The following is a 14,855-nucleotide window of genomic DNA, read 5'->3' as shown; positions in this document are numbered from 1 at the left end:
ACATATATGAGTACAAGTACGCAAAGCTAGGGGTATATGGCTAATGAGGAAGACAGACAACAAAACAAAAACTCCACTGTAACTCAAAAATCTCGCCCCTTCTCCTGCCAAAATTTTCCCACCAAAGGACACACTAATTATCTCATATAGATCGAAAGCTCAATGATTTAAAGAATCCAGATGTTTAAGAGCTAGAAAAAGAATCAATCATCCAACATTTCAAAGGATATAGATAACTGGTAAAACCCCAAGTCCACAGCCCAAACAAACAACAGGGTGTGACTTCCGACTAAGAGGGGCCTCAAAGCTTCCAGAGCCATTCTCCCTGGCATCAGCCTCTCCATCCCCCCCAGCATTTGCTTGAGGGTCTCTCCCTTCCTCTGTACACCCTACCTCCCTTCTCCCAGTGGATTATCTTTATAACAACATTTAACTTGGTGTTTCCTGCTACAAATTTTTAAATCTAGTAGGCTAACATTTTATATTCTCTAAGGAAAGAAAATTCTACTGTGTAACAGTAGGAAAAGTTCCCCCAATCATTACATCAGCATTCTAAAGTTTCTATGTTGGGGCCAGAACTGTGCTATATGGGGTAAAAGCCGCTGCCTGCATGCAATTTGGCGCCCATTTGGGCGCCGGTTCAAGTCCCGGCTACTCCATTTCCGATTCAGCTCTCTGCAGTGGCCTGTAAAAGCAGTAGATGATGGCCCAAGTCCTTGGGCCCCTGCACCCAAGGGAGATCCAGGGGAAGCTCCTGGTTCCTGGCTTCAGATTGGCACAGCTCTGGTCATTGCAAACATCTGGGAAGTGAACCAGCAGATGGAGGACCTCTCTCTCTCTCTCTCTCTCTCTGCCTCTGCCTTCCAAATAAATAAATAAACCTTAAAAAAAAGTTTCTATATGACCAAATTCACACAGTAGTCACTTAAGACCACCAATTATGCATAAGAAAACTGCCAGAGCAGGCACTGTGGCATAGCGGATAAAGCTACCACATGTGATGCCGAAATCCATGCCAGTTCAACTCCTAGCTGCTCCACTCCCAATCCAGCTCCCTGTTATTGAGCCTGGGAAAGTAGCAGAAGATGGCCCTGCACCACCATAGGAGACCCAGAAGAAGGAAGCTCCTGGCTCTGAGTTCAGCCTGGCCCCGCCCTGGTTATTGTCACCATTTAGAGACCTCTCTGTCTCTCCTCTCTCTAACTCTGCCTTTCAAATACATTAAATAAATCTTTAAAAAAAATCTGATGCCCCAAATACTTATCTATATAACCTTCTGGTACTACAAACATAAAAAATAAGCAGAAGAAATCAAACCAAAGAGAATACATTATTCTCCTCATCTATCTGTTATTCAAAAATTTTAAAAATCCTTTTTTAATATCTTTGGAATCGAAATATCCCAAGAATCCTAACACTAATTGCTACCAACAAAGAAAAAGATTTAAAATACTGATTCTTTAAACTATTCATTAAATTAACCACTTAACCAGAGATCCACTAGCAGATAAACCACTTATTTCTGTATTTACATCACAATCCAAAGCAATCTCACCTTAAAAAGAAGTTAGGGCAAGAGGAAAATATCTCAGAAGATGAGTGCTAAGAAATACACCTCAATCTTTTTTTCTTTCTGCTTTGGAATTTTTATTTACTGATCTTAAACATACACCTCTACTGAACAGACTATGAAGGCACTGCCAAACTGTTCTCACAATACTTTCCAAATCCAAAAACAATCAAGAAGCATTTATTTCTTCTGTTTCCCAGTAAGGCACTGATTATGCCAAGCTTGAAGAGAGCATCTTTCAGAAAACGGATCTTACATTTAATGAATATTAAGCACAAAAAAGGAATAAAACAAATCACATTTTATTGAAAAGAGAAAACTAAAGTAGCTATAATAAAATCATCTAAATAAAGACTAAAAGGATTTTCAATCTTTTTTTTAAAGATTTATTTATTTATTTGAAAGGCAGAGTTACGCAGAGGCAGAGGCAGAGAGAGAGGTCTTCCATCCACTGGTTCATTCCCCAGATGGCCAAAATGGCCAGAGCTGCGCCGATCTGAAGTCAGGAGGCAGGAGCTTCCTCTGGTCTCCCATGCAGATGCAGGGGCCGAAGGACTTGGGCTGTCTTCTACTGCTTTCCCAGGCCATGGCAGAGAGCTAAATCAGAAGGGAGCAGCCAGGTCTCGAACCGGCGCCCATATGGGATGCCAGTGCTGCAGGCAGTGGCTTTACCCACTACGCCACAGCACCAGCACCAGGATTTTCAATCTTAATCTAAAATGTAAATGATACAGACAAACTCTCTATTCGTTATTTTTTTTAAGATTTTTTACTTATTTATTTGGAAAGTCAGAATTACAGAGAGAGAGAGAGATATATCTTCCATCTGCTGGTTCAGTTTCCAGATGGCCACAATGGCCAGGGCTGGGCCAGGTGAAGCCAGGAACTTCATCCAGGTCTACCACATGGGTAAGCAGGAGGGCCCAAACGCTTGGGCCATCTTCCATTGCTCTTCCCAGACCATCAACAGGGAGCTAGATCAGAAGAAGAGCAGTCAGGACTTGAACCAGTACTCATATAGGATGCTGGCATCTCAGGCAGTGGCTTTACCTACTATGCCACATCACTGACCCCTCAACTTTATGATTTGTAAACATTTCTATTTTCAAGGGTTAAAAAGATACACATTCAAAATACTGACAACTAAATTACATTCTGGTATTTCTAAATGGACAACATAAGCCAATCACTGTCAGAGGTAATCACCAATCATTTTAAAAAGACACCTTCCTAGTCCATGCACTACTGCTAAGTCTTTGGAATGACTAAAAATCTCAATTATGTTCAAACTGCCTTTTGTTTTGTTTTGTTTTTTGACAGGCAGAGTTAGACAGTGAGAGGGAGAGAGAGAGAGAGAGACACAGAGAAAGGTCTTCCTTCCGTTGGTTCACCCTCCAAGTGGCCGCTACGGAGGTCACGTTGAGGCTGGCGCACTGCCGATCCAAAGCCAGGAGCCAGGTGCTTCCTCCTGGTCTCCCATGCGGGTGCAGGGCCCAAGCACCTGGGCCATCCTCCACTGCACTCCCAGGCCACAGCAGAGAGCTGGACTGGAAGAGGAGCAACCGGGACAGACCCCGGCGCCCCAACCGGGACTAGAACCCGGGGTGCTGGCACTGCAGGCGGAGGATTAGCCTAGTGAGCCGTGGTGCCGGCCCTCAAACTGCCTTTTAAAAAGACACAGCACTTCTATAATTTCTCTAATTTTTTTTTAAGATTTTTATTTATTTATTTTAGAGGCAGAGTTACATATAGAGAGAGGGAGAGACAGACAGAAAGGTTTTCCATCTGCTGGTGCACTCCCCAACTGGCCACAACAGCCAGAGCTGGGCTGATCTAAAGCCAGGAGCCAGGAGTTTCCTCCAGGTCTCCTGCATGGGTACAAGGGTACTGCATGGGTAAAGGGTCCAAGCACTTGGGCCATCTTCCACTGCTTTCCCAGGCTGTAAGCAGGGAGCTGGATCAGAAGAAGAGCACTCGGGACACAAACTGGAACCCAAATGGGATGCCAGCGCTACAGGCAGAGGCTTGGCCTACTACACTACAGCCCCCATTTCTCTAATTTTTGAAAAATTTTTAGTAAAATATTAATGAGTCACATACTCATTTTAGATGCTCTGGAAAACACCGCAGAATTACTTCTATGTCGTTTGTCAAACTCTAGTGCTGAATTTAAATATTAGGCAATACAAAGCCTGACTTTAGCCTTCTATCTATATCACATTTTAAAAGACCTGCAACTTAATAAATTAACACTGATGGGCCATTAACTATATGCTAGGCACTGGACTAAGAGCTTTGCATACATCTCATAGTTCATCTTATTTACTCCTAGCAACAACCTTGTGAAGGCCATGTTTTCCCCATCAACAGGTGCTGAAACAGATATTAGAAGCGTAAGCAGCATACTCAAGGCCAATAACTAAGAAATGTACTCCCTCCATAACTGAGTCTTCTGTCTCAATAGCAAGAATGTATTTCATGGGTAAATGAGTGAACTACCAACCTGCCGCTGGCTCCAAATACGAATATCTTCAACCATTAGGTAGTTACATCCTCAGATCTGGAGGATGTCACACAAAGGCAAATTATCCTTATACTGCTCTAACAAACATTCCACAGTAAAAAAACTGGTAATATACATCCTCTCTTCCAAAACCACACTAAAAATTAGCCTTGAAACTTCACTTTTTGTGCTGTCTTTATATGTTGACGAGTTCAATCAACACGCTGCCAGATGAAAATGCCAGAAAAAAAGAAAATCTTATCATATCCAAAGTAGCATACCCAAAGGTGCTCCTCTCACAAGAAAGGCTAACTGAAATTTAAAATATTTTGCACTGGGGCCAGCGTAGAGGCACAGCCGGTTAAATCGCTGCTTGCAACACCGGCATCATCTGGAGTCCCCACTGCTCCACCTCCAATCCAGCTCTCTGCTCATGTGCCTGGGAAAACAGCAGAGGACGGCCTCAGTCCTTCTGCCCCTGCCACAGCACCAGCCACTGTGGCAATCTGAGGAGTGAACCAAAGGATAGAGATCTCTCTCTCTCTCTGCCTTTCAAATGAGTAAATATTTTTAAAAAAAATGTATTTTGCACTATCTTTTAATATTTCCTAAGTTCCAGAGCAGTCATGCAGAGAGGAACATTCAGCACATCACACACACACACACACACACACACACGCACGAACAGAGATAACACACCACCCCCTTCCTAAAGCCACCCAGATTTCCAGTAGCTATCTTTCAGCTACAAAGAAAGGGCAGAGGCAACAGAGCATAACAGAAACTGCACAATATCTAACCGATCCACTAGCTGTCCCTTAAGTCCGATGGGGGAGGAGCAAAAGATAAGACTCCAGCAGTAAGCTCTCTGCTGCACTTCGTTTACTTTCTTTTTTAACGATTTGCGTTTTAGACAAATAAAACACAAATGTGGGCTCTCTCTTTTTTTTTTTTTTTTGGCATTAGCTTTTGGCATTTTTGACAAAAATCAAAAAGTTTAAAGGAATATTTTAGAAAAATGTTGTTAGACATTACTTTGCTATCCAAACATCCAGGTCAAGAGCTCAGTGAAAACTGCAGATGTTTCCTCAAACACGTTACAGTCCTGAAGGTGTAGTAGGGAAAAAATTTAAACACTCTCGGGTATAAAAACATAAATGACTAGAAAATATATATCCCACACTGTTCAGGAAATGTCATATGTATGTAGAAAAGGCATTACATTTAAACAGGTGTGAGAATTACCCAGAGAAAGAATGAATGAAACACCATCAGAAAATAGAGAAAAATCTAAAAGCACATCAAGGTATAAGAAAGGCGAGTTCTATACTTAGTGGAAAAGAATCTCAAATACCAAGAGTTCATTATTTGAAAGCAACTTTACGCCTCTTCTTTTTTTTTTTTTTTTAAGATATTTTATTTATTTACTAGAGAGGAAAGTTATAGGCAGAGAGAGGGAGAGACAGAGAGAGAGGTCTTCTATCTGCTGGTTCACTCCCCAAATGGCCGCAGCAGCTGGAGCTGAGCTGATCTGAAGCCAGGAGCTTCTTATACATTTCCCACGTGGCTGCAGGGACTTGAGCCCTTTCCACTGCTTCCTCAGACCACAAGCAGAGAGCAGGATCGGAAGAGGAATAACCAGGACACGACAGGAACAGCACCCATACAGGATGCGGTGCCTCGGGCAGAGGCTTAGTCCACTGTGCCACAGTACCAGCCCCACTCCTCTATTTGTCATGACAACACAGGAATAATTAGAAAGAAAAAAAAATCCTTATTTCCTGGCCAACTAAAAGTGTTACCAAAACAGAGTATTTGCTGATATGAGGTGAATACCTTACGTCTTTTTTTTTTCAAAGATTTATTTTTTTGAAAGTCAAAGAGAGAGAGGGAGAGACAGAGAAAAAGAGACAGAGACACACACACACACACACACACACACACACACGGGGCGGGGGGGATTTTCCGTCCAATAGCTCACTCCCCAGATGACCACAACAGCAGGGGCAGGGCCAGGCCAAAGCCAGAAGTTAGGAGCTTCTTCCAGGTCTCCCATGTGGGTGCAGAGCACCTAGGTTATCTTCTGCTGCTTTCCCAGGCCATAGCAGAGAGCCAGAACAGAAGAGAAGCAGCTGGGACTAGAACCAACGCCCATATGGGATGCCAGCACTGCAGATGGCGGCTTAATCCGCTGCGCCACAGCATCGGCCCCTATCTAAATGCCTCCCATCCTGAGGCTTGAGATAATGATAAAATTACTTGAAAAAGCAAAAATTAAAGGGAAAATTTTTAAAACAAGCAGCAATCCTCACTAAATGAATAGTAAAGCAACTTCACAGCGATCTTCTAAAAAATATACTAAAATTGTAATAGCATACAATAGTCTTGTATGTCATCCAATGCAGGTCTTTATTGACATGTGAAATAAATGTTCTTGACCTTAGTTGTAATGTAAAATTGTACAAAGTGAATTATACTTCCTAGACAACACATATGAGATAGATTCACCCTTTAAACTATAGCAAAGATTTTTAAATATATTTATATACGACTTAAGATATGATACTTGAAACAAAAAAAAATTGCATAGCCATTAATTTTGTATAATGAATTAAGTATACTACAAGAGATTAAGACTTTAAGGTCTTCATAATTTGCCTAATATTTTCATCTGACTTTCAAACCAAATATAAATACTTCGAATGTTACAAAATTCAAAGTATATGCTTTCTTTTTTTTTTTTTTTTTTTTTTTTGACAGGCAGAGTGGACCGTGAGAGAGACAGACAGAGAGAAAGGTCTTCCTTTGCCGTTGGTTCACCCTCCAATGGCCACCACGGCCGGCGCACCACACTGATCCGAAGCCAGGAACCAGGTGCTTCTCCTGGTCTCCCATGCGGGTACAGGGCGCAAGCACTTGGGCCATCCTCCATTGCACTCCCGGGCCACAGCAGAGAGCTGGCCTGGAAGAGGGGCAACCGGGACAGAATCCAGCGCCCCAACCGGGACTAGAACCCAGTGTTCCAGCGCTGCAGGCGGAGGATTAGCCTATTGAGCCGCGGCGCCGGCCAAAGTATATGCTTTCTAAGTTACTTCTAGAACCTTTCAATAGCATACCCATAATATTCTTCATAGATGCTTGTGGCCACATGATACAAAGGCAGTGTATGCCAACTGAATAAGAAATTTTGACTAAGAAATGCAAGCAGTCCTACTTTTTAGCTGCATGCCTTTAGAGACAGCATCACCCCTGCTCTACAATCCAGTGTTTTCCCCACTATGAAGGCAGAAGCACTAGGAACAGGACACTGTATGTTTCCCACAGAGTCACCGTCAGACAGCCCAGTGGAGCACATCTCCCCTAGAAAGGAGACCACCCAAAACAGCCAGTCCCAGCCTGCAATGTTACCAAGCCCACACCGCATGCTGGAAGATCTGGCAGTTATCTGTACCAGGCATCAGTAAACCACAGTCCATGGGCCAAAAGCAATCTACCTCTTGTTTTTATGTTCGAGAGTTTACTGGAGCACAGCCACACTCGTTCACTTCTGCATTATCTATGGCCACTTTCACACCGCGAGAGCAGAGTGTAGAAGCAGCACAGTGATCACGTGGCCCACAACATCTAAAGTACTAGGTGGTCCTTTATTTAAAAAAAAAAAAAAAAAAAAAGGTTGCCAATCCTTTCTCCACACAATGAGACATGAGAAGCACCTGAAGACTTCTTTTTCCAAGAACCATCTCCAGTGTAAAACGAAATGGGGGCCGGTGCCACGGCTCAGTAGGCTAATCCTCCGCCTTGCGGCGCCGGCACACCGGGTTCTAGTCCCGGTCGGGGCGCCGGGGGCTGTCCCGGTTGCCCTTCTTCCAGGCCAGCTCTCTGCTGTGGCCAGGGAGTGCAGTGGAGGATGGCCCAAGTGCTTGGGCCCTGCATCCCATGGGAGACCAGGATAAGTACCTGGCTCCTGCCTTCGGATAGGTGCGGTGCGCCGGCAGCAGCGCGCCGGCTGTGGCAGCCATTGGAGGGTGAACCAACAGCAAAGGAAGACCTTTCTCTCTGTCTGTCTCTCTCACTGTCCACTCTGCCTGTCAAAAAAAAAAACAAATGGGTAGCTGCTAGCCTCCCCACAGACTTTGGGGTCACATGGGGCTAAAACCACATAAACACACAACCTGCAAAGTTCTCCCAAAGTTGCCAAGGAAAAGTAATGGAAGTTCTGCTCCCTACCAGCACACTCCCCAACTGTCTGCACTAGTAAATCACAGCAATACTAAAAAGTGGTCTCTAACTCCCGCCTTCCTTCACCTGCATCAGAAATGTTGCAGAAAGCAAAGGCAAAAGAGAGAACGTCCCATACGGCACACATCCAATCCCTATACCCTCACCCAAAACACCCTAGAACTCTCCTGTCTACAGCTCTTCCTAAGATACGTCTGCCATGTGACTGAACACTGTGAAGAAGCCAGAGCAGCAACTAGCAAGGTGCTGAGTTCCAACAAAGGGACACGGTAAGTGTGAATCCATGCTTCCTCTCTCACAACCCTTAATCTCTGTTAAAGTCAACACCAAATGCTAGCCACAGGGACATCTGAATTTGCTTTTAAGTGCCAAGTTGGTTTTTGGTTTTTAACAAAAAGATTTTTTAAAAAGCCTTTTCAGCACTGCTGCGCCAACACAGGGATACCCCCCCTCCACTGTATGGGACACAAAGACACACCAACTGTAAGCAAGGGAAGCAGCCTTCTCTGCCAGCTATTTAGGATAATAATAAGAGAAACACAGGGCAGCAGACTGGTGCAGCGGTCCACGTCCTGTACGCCCCGACAGGAGTGCCTGGTTCAAGTCTTGACTACTCCACCTCCAATCCAGCTTCCTGCTGGTGCACTCTGGGGAGGCAGCGGTAAACGGCTCAAAAGTACCTGGGTCCCTGCCACCCACCACGGGACAGAGCTGGACAGAGTTCTGAGCTCCTGGTTTTGGCATGGCCCAATCCCGGATGTTGCAGGAATTTGGTGAGTAAACTAGCAAATGCAGGACCTCTGCCTCTCTGCTTTTCAAATAGATCAAACTCAGTAAATTAAAAAATATTTTTAAAGATTTATTTATTTGAAAGTCAGAGTTACAGAGAGGCAGTGGCAGAGAGAGAGAGAGTGTGTGTGTGCCTCCCATCCACTGGTTCATTCCCTAGATGGCTGCGATGGTAGGAGCTGGGTCAATCCGAAGCCAGGAACCAGAAGCTTCTTCTGGGTCTCCCACGTGGGTGCAGGGGCCCAAGGACTTGGGCCATCTTCTACTGCTTTCCCAGGCCATAGCAGAGAGCCGAATCGGAAGTGGAGCAGCTGGGACTCGAACAGGTACCCATATGGGATGCCAGCACTGCAGGCGGTGGCTTTACCCACTATGTCACAGTGCCGATCCTATAAAAATTTTTTAAAAGAATAATGTGGTGTGGTGCAGTAGGTTAATCCTCCGCATGTGGGGCCAGCATCCCATCTGGGTGCCAGTTCTAGTCCCGGCTGCTGCTCTTCCAATCCAGCTCTCTGCTGCGACCTGGGAAAGCAGTGGAAGATGGCCCAAGTGCTTGGGCCCCTACAACCACGTGAGAGACCTGGAGGAAGCTGCTGGCTGCTGGCTCCTGGCTTCGGATCGGCACAGCTCTAGCTGTCGTGGCCATCTGGGGAGTGAACCAGTGGAGAGAAGACCTTTCTCTCTGTCTCTCCCGCTCACTGTCTGTAACTCTACCTCTCAAAGAAATAAATAAAATATCTTAAAAAAAAAAGAGTAATACAAGGCAAAGTTTAAAAACATTAATTTAGGAAATAAATATGAAATGCTATATATTCTTCTGAACTTAATCTGAAGAGATCTGTATACTTCAAAACTTGTAGCTGTTTCAAAAACAGAATCATATTCCCTGGGACAAAAATAGTATGTCTTCTCCTCTCTCCCTTTTTTCATTTATTTATTTGAAAGGCAGAACAACACACCCAGAGAGAGCGAGAGAGAGAGAGAGAGAATGCAAGATCTTCCAACCCCTGGTTTACTCCTCAAATGGCTGCAATGGCCAGGCCTGTACCAGGCCAAATCCATGAACTAGGAACCCCATCCAGGTCTCCCACATGGGTGGCAGAGGCCCAGGCACTTTGGCCATATTCTGTTGCCTTTCTAGGTGTATTAGCAGGAAGCTGGATTGGAAATGCAGCAGCTGGGGCCAGCACTGCGGAACAGCGGGTTAAAGCCCTAGCCTGAAATGCAGCATCCCATATGGGCACTGGTTCGAGTCCCAGCTACCCCAATTCCGATCCAGCTCTCTGCTGTGGCCTGGGAAAGCAGTAGAAAATGGCCCAAGTCCTTGGGCCCCTGCACCCACGTGGGAGACCAGGAAGAAGCTCCTGGCTCCTGGCTTCAGATCAGCACAGCTCTGGCCCTTGCAGCTATCTGGGGAGTAAAACAGCAGATGGAAGATCTCTCTCTCTCTCTCTCTAACTCTGTCTTTTAAATAAATAAAATAAAGATTAAAAAAAAAAAAAAAAAAAAAAGGAAATCCAGCAGCCAGGACTCCAGTGCTCCCATATGGGATTCCAGTGTCCCAGGTGGTGGCCTAACCCACAACACTAGTCCCTACTCCTCCGTTTTTGACTCAATTCTCATTCATTTTTTTTCTTAGTTTTTTATTTATTTGAGAGACAGAGTTACAGAGAGAGAGGAAGGTCTTCCATCCACTGGTGCACTCCCCAAATGGCCACAAAGGCCAAAGCTGGACTGATCCAAAGCCAGGAACCAGGCGCTTCTTCTGGGTCTCCCATGTGGGTGCAGGGGCCCAAGGACTTGGACCATCCTTTACTGCTTTCCCAGGCCATCAACAGAGAGCTGGATTGGAAGAGTTGCAGCCAGGACAAGAACTAGCACCCATATACGACGCTGGTGCTGTAGGCAGAGGCTTAGCATACTAAGCCACAGCACCAGCTCCTTCACATCCACTTTTAAAATATTTATTTTACGCAGAGTCTCATCCATGCCCTGTTCTTGCTACATCTCCATTTACTTTTACAGATTTTCCCCTCACGTGAAAACATTTATTTTTTCAGCTCCTCCCTCCCCATCAGGATTCTCATAACCCTAAATATAAAAATGACACCCAATTCCACATTTTCAGCATATCACTTGTTAAACTATTTCTGTTGTCTTGAAACTGCATCGGTATTCAGTTTTAACCCTAAAATTTGATGTTCAAAACAAAGTATGGTACCCTATTTCTAAATTCTTTTTTATAAATACCACTAGCACTATATCAAAATACTGGAAACATCTTCTTTTTCACCATTCCTTCTGTATAGCCTTAATTTCCCTGGAAAAACAAAATCCTAATCCAGGCACAATACCTTTGCTCTTAAATGTTATTTCTACCCAATCATCTCAGGAATACTGTTCTCAACTGCTTCTTGGGTCTTTAACCATGCCCCTACACAAACTCTGACTTTAACCCCACTCAACAATCTCCCTCTGTCAGTATTGCCACCAGACTACCTACCTAACGACATCTGTGCCTTATACCTTCCAATTCCAAAAGTCTTAAATTCCACAAACTCTTTTCTTCCTAAGAGATCTTCCCAGATTTGGTTCAGACACCCCAAGTTGCTCTGAAACCAACATTTCCCTAACAAAAAAAAATTACATTCACTTCCTATCAGGTATCAAACACCACCAGCACCCCATTCCCACCCCCAAGGTGGGAGGGGAGATTTCATGTAGAAGTTTAACCCCCAAAATCATATGGCAGCAATACTAAGAGGGTGGGAACTTGATTCAACTATGCTACAGAGGGTAAACCCTGGGAGTGAAATACAAACAGCTGTGCTCACTGCCGCCTCTGGCAGCAGCATGCTCTGCCAACAAGAAAGCCACCATCAGAGGAGCCCCCAGACCTAGCACCTCCAGAGCTGTGAGCCAAAATAAGTCTCTCCTTTAAAAAGCAGCCTGCTTGTTAGCAAGAACTGGATAATGCAATGGCACACGTGGTGGTCTCAGATTAATACCGGCCTGTTCTCCTGTAGTCTTGTTCCATTTGTATAACTGTCTCTTCCACCCCTAAGTAAAAGTGCTTCAAAGGCAGAGACCCCCAATACTTCCTCATTTCTACCCAAATACATATTAAAATATTACCATCATTCTTAACTTATCTATAGTGAAAGCAATCAAAATAGGTCCTAAACTCGGCATTATCCACAAACTTTGCTTTGTTGGTTTGTCCTCTCTCCTTCCCAAAAAGCTGTCTATGTAAGACCAGCTTTTTCTCTGGTCCATCTGTGAGAAACAGAAAAGGTGACTTACTCGAAGTCACAAAAGATGACACATCCAGAGATACCTGGCTGCTTCTAAATCTAATATTCAATCCACTATGCAACGTTTTATGTCGGTACCCACTTAGAACAGACTTCAAGGTTCCTTACAAAAGCGTAATGAGAACAAGGCACCTACAGAAAAACAAATGCTTGGAGAAGGTCCAGAGAAGGGCAGTGGTCAAAGAAATGGAAGAAACAGTTCTCAGACAGAAAGCTGGGGGGAAATGATGGCAAACAAGAATAACCAGGCAAGAAACCTGGGGTTATTCTAGTATTTCTCAAAACGCAAGCTCTTAAGTGATGCATCTTTTAGCCTAAGGAGGTAAGTTTGGGATACATGCATGAATTCTTACATCAGACAGAGGCTAATAAATCTGCAGAACTTATTACTTTAAAAAAGAAGTGGTACAGAGTCAAAACATTAAGTCTGAAAAGGTTTTTTTAAAAATTTCATCGGGATCCTGAGTGGAGAATTTAGGGTGGATAACCCCGGGCATACATTCATTCCCACAAAGCATCTCTCAGCAATGACTTCAGAAAGGCCATCCACAGCTACTGGTCTGGAGGCACCATAACTCTCACTATAGAACTGTCTGGGTCTAGTTACCTAAAATTCCCCCCTGATGCCTAACCCTCCAGGTCTGTATACATGAAATGCTAACTACTTCTGTGTACCTCTAACTTGGCACGCTGAGGGGACATTTGAAATCGAGTCAAAGATTTGAGAGACTTCAACTTTAAAATAATGCAAGGAAAAGCCATTCTTGTAAGAATTATGGCTTCATAGGTTCCTCCTAAATCGTTAAAGTAAAGCTAAATCAAACAACAAAGTCTCAACCCATTCTCCCAATAAAACAGTGCTGTCATTTATAACCTGTTACTCAAAAAAGAGAGAGAGAGAGAGACAGAGGGCACATGTGGGATTTGGGTGGAAGAGTAACAACCTATATAAAATGGTTTATGCAGTAAATGCTCTGCCTCAAATAAGCTGTGATTCCTAAGAAGCCAGAATTTCCCCAGTAACTGCGATCTGTTAAAGTGTCCTCCTGACATGCAGAGGAACTGGACGCAGGAAAAGAGAAGGTTAAAAACTTCTGTACTGAGAGGTATGGAAATGAAACCCGGGCTTCCCCTCGAGGTAGCCTGCGAACAAATCAAGGAACTGGACTTTCAGAGGTGCACGGGGGAACCCACGGGAGAGGTCCTCCCCTACACAAAACTCCTCCGGCGCCATCCCACAGTCCCTGCCACCAGGAAAAGGGCGAGCACAGCGATGTCCTTTGTGTGCACGCCTGCTCTGCCTTCCTCGACTTCCCTTCTGCCAACTCCTGCCCGGAGAGGTGCAATCTTTCCCACTCCGGAAGAGAACACAACTAACTCCTCCTTGGAGAAACCTGCACGCTTGGCATTGCTCGTCCAAGCTCAACGGCAACAAACCCCAGAGCCGTCCTGTGCGAAGAAGGGGCGCACACACACTCCCCGCGCCGCTGGAAAACATCTGCACAAACCTCTGCGGCATCCTCCCGCCCCCGGCCCCCCCCTCGGCCCCTCTCCGGAAGGACCACTCACACTTTAGAGAAGAGCCGTGGCGCTGAGAGAGCGGGCTGGTTCCCTTCCTGCTCCGGACTGCGGCAGGCTCCGGCGCGCTCGCTACAGAGGAAGAAGCGATCGCTGCTCGTGTCGCCCAAGCAGGCGGCCACCCGGGTCTCTTCCGCGCCGCCGGGGTGGGGGGAGAGGAGGCGGCGGCCCCGATCACCTCTTTTCCTCTTCCTGGGTCTCTTCAGGCTGTGATTTCTGCCCGTCCAGGGCCACTGGTCCCGGGACAGTCACGTCTGGGAGGCTCCAGAATTTGTTCTTATAAAAGTTTCCTCTGGGTGGAGGCTGCGGCCGGCCCCCCGGATCCCCCCCGGCCCCGCCGCCCTGGGGGCTGGGGCGGGGGAGGGGGCTCTAAGAACTCCTCCCGGAGTCCGGGCCGAGGAGCCGGGGGGCCGGCGACAGGCCGAAGGAAAAGACCCCCTCCCCCCGGAGGGGGCGAAGGGGAAGGGGTGGGTGAGGAGAGGACGGCGGCGCCGGTCCTGCTCTGCCCGCCGCCCCAGCCGCCGCTTCACATTGGGGTCCCCGCCCCCCCGGCCGGGGGGTGGTGGCTGAGCTCGGGGCCCTCCCGGCTCATACACTCCGGGGCAAGATGCTACGGCCCCGTGCGGGTGGCCGAGACGGCCGCGAGGCTGGGGACCCGGCCGGCTCCGCTCGGCGCCGCCCCCGCTCCCGGTTCCCGCATGTGTCGCTGCGGCTGGGACCCCCCTCCCTACACCTCGGGGGTCCCTCGCCCCTCGCCCCGGGACGAGGCAAAAGCTCCGGCCCCCGGCTCAAGGTCCTCTCACGGCGGAGCAGCTCCCAAGTCCCGGCCCGCCGCGGGAGCCGTCTCCCTGCCCCCCAGCCG

General features: G+C 46.4%; 1 protein-coding gene across 4 annotated transcripts in view; it reads right to left on the bottom strand.

Annotated features, from left to right (window-relative positions):
* FBXW7 (F-box and WD repeat domain containing 7) overlaps positions 1–14,503 on the bottom strand; it is a 212,944-nt gene extending 198,441 nt beyond the window's left edge. For 3 of the 4 annotated variants that reach the window (XM_008267326.4, XM_051819993.2, XM_051819992.2), the window contains exon 1: positions 13,985–14,503. The gene's annotated coding sequence lies outside the window, so the exon portion shown is untranslated. The remainder of the gene's footprint in view (positions 1–13,984) is intronic. The other variant, XM_070047421.1, reaches the window with a different exon arrangement.
* Positions 14,504–14,855: the final 352 nt, after the last annotated feature.

Source organism: Oryctolagus cuniculus, chromosome 8 (assembly GCF_964237555.1).
Source record: "Oryctolagus cuniculus chromosome 8, mOryCun1.1, whole genome shotgun sequence".
Taxonomy (NCBI): domain Eukaryota; kingdom Metazoa; phylum Chordata; class Mammalia; order Lagomorpha; family Leporidae; genus Oryctolagus; species Oryctolagus cuniculus.
This window is presented reverse-complemented; position numbering and strand designations above follow the sequence as displayed.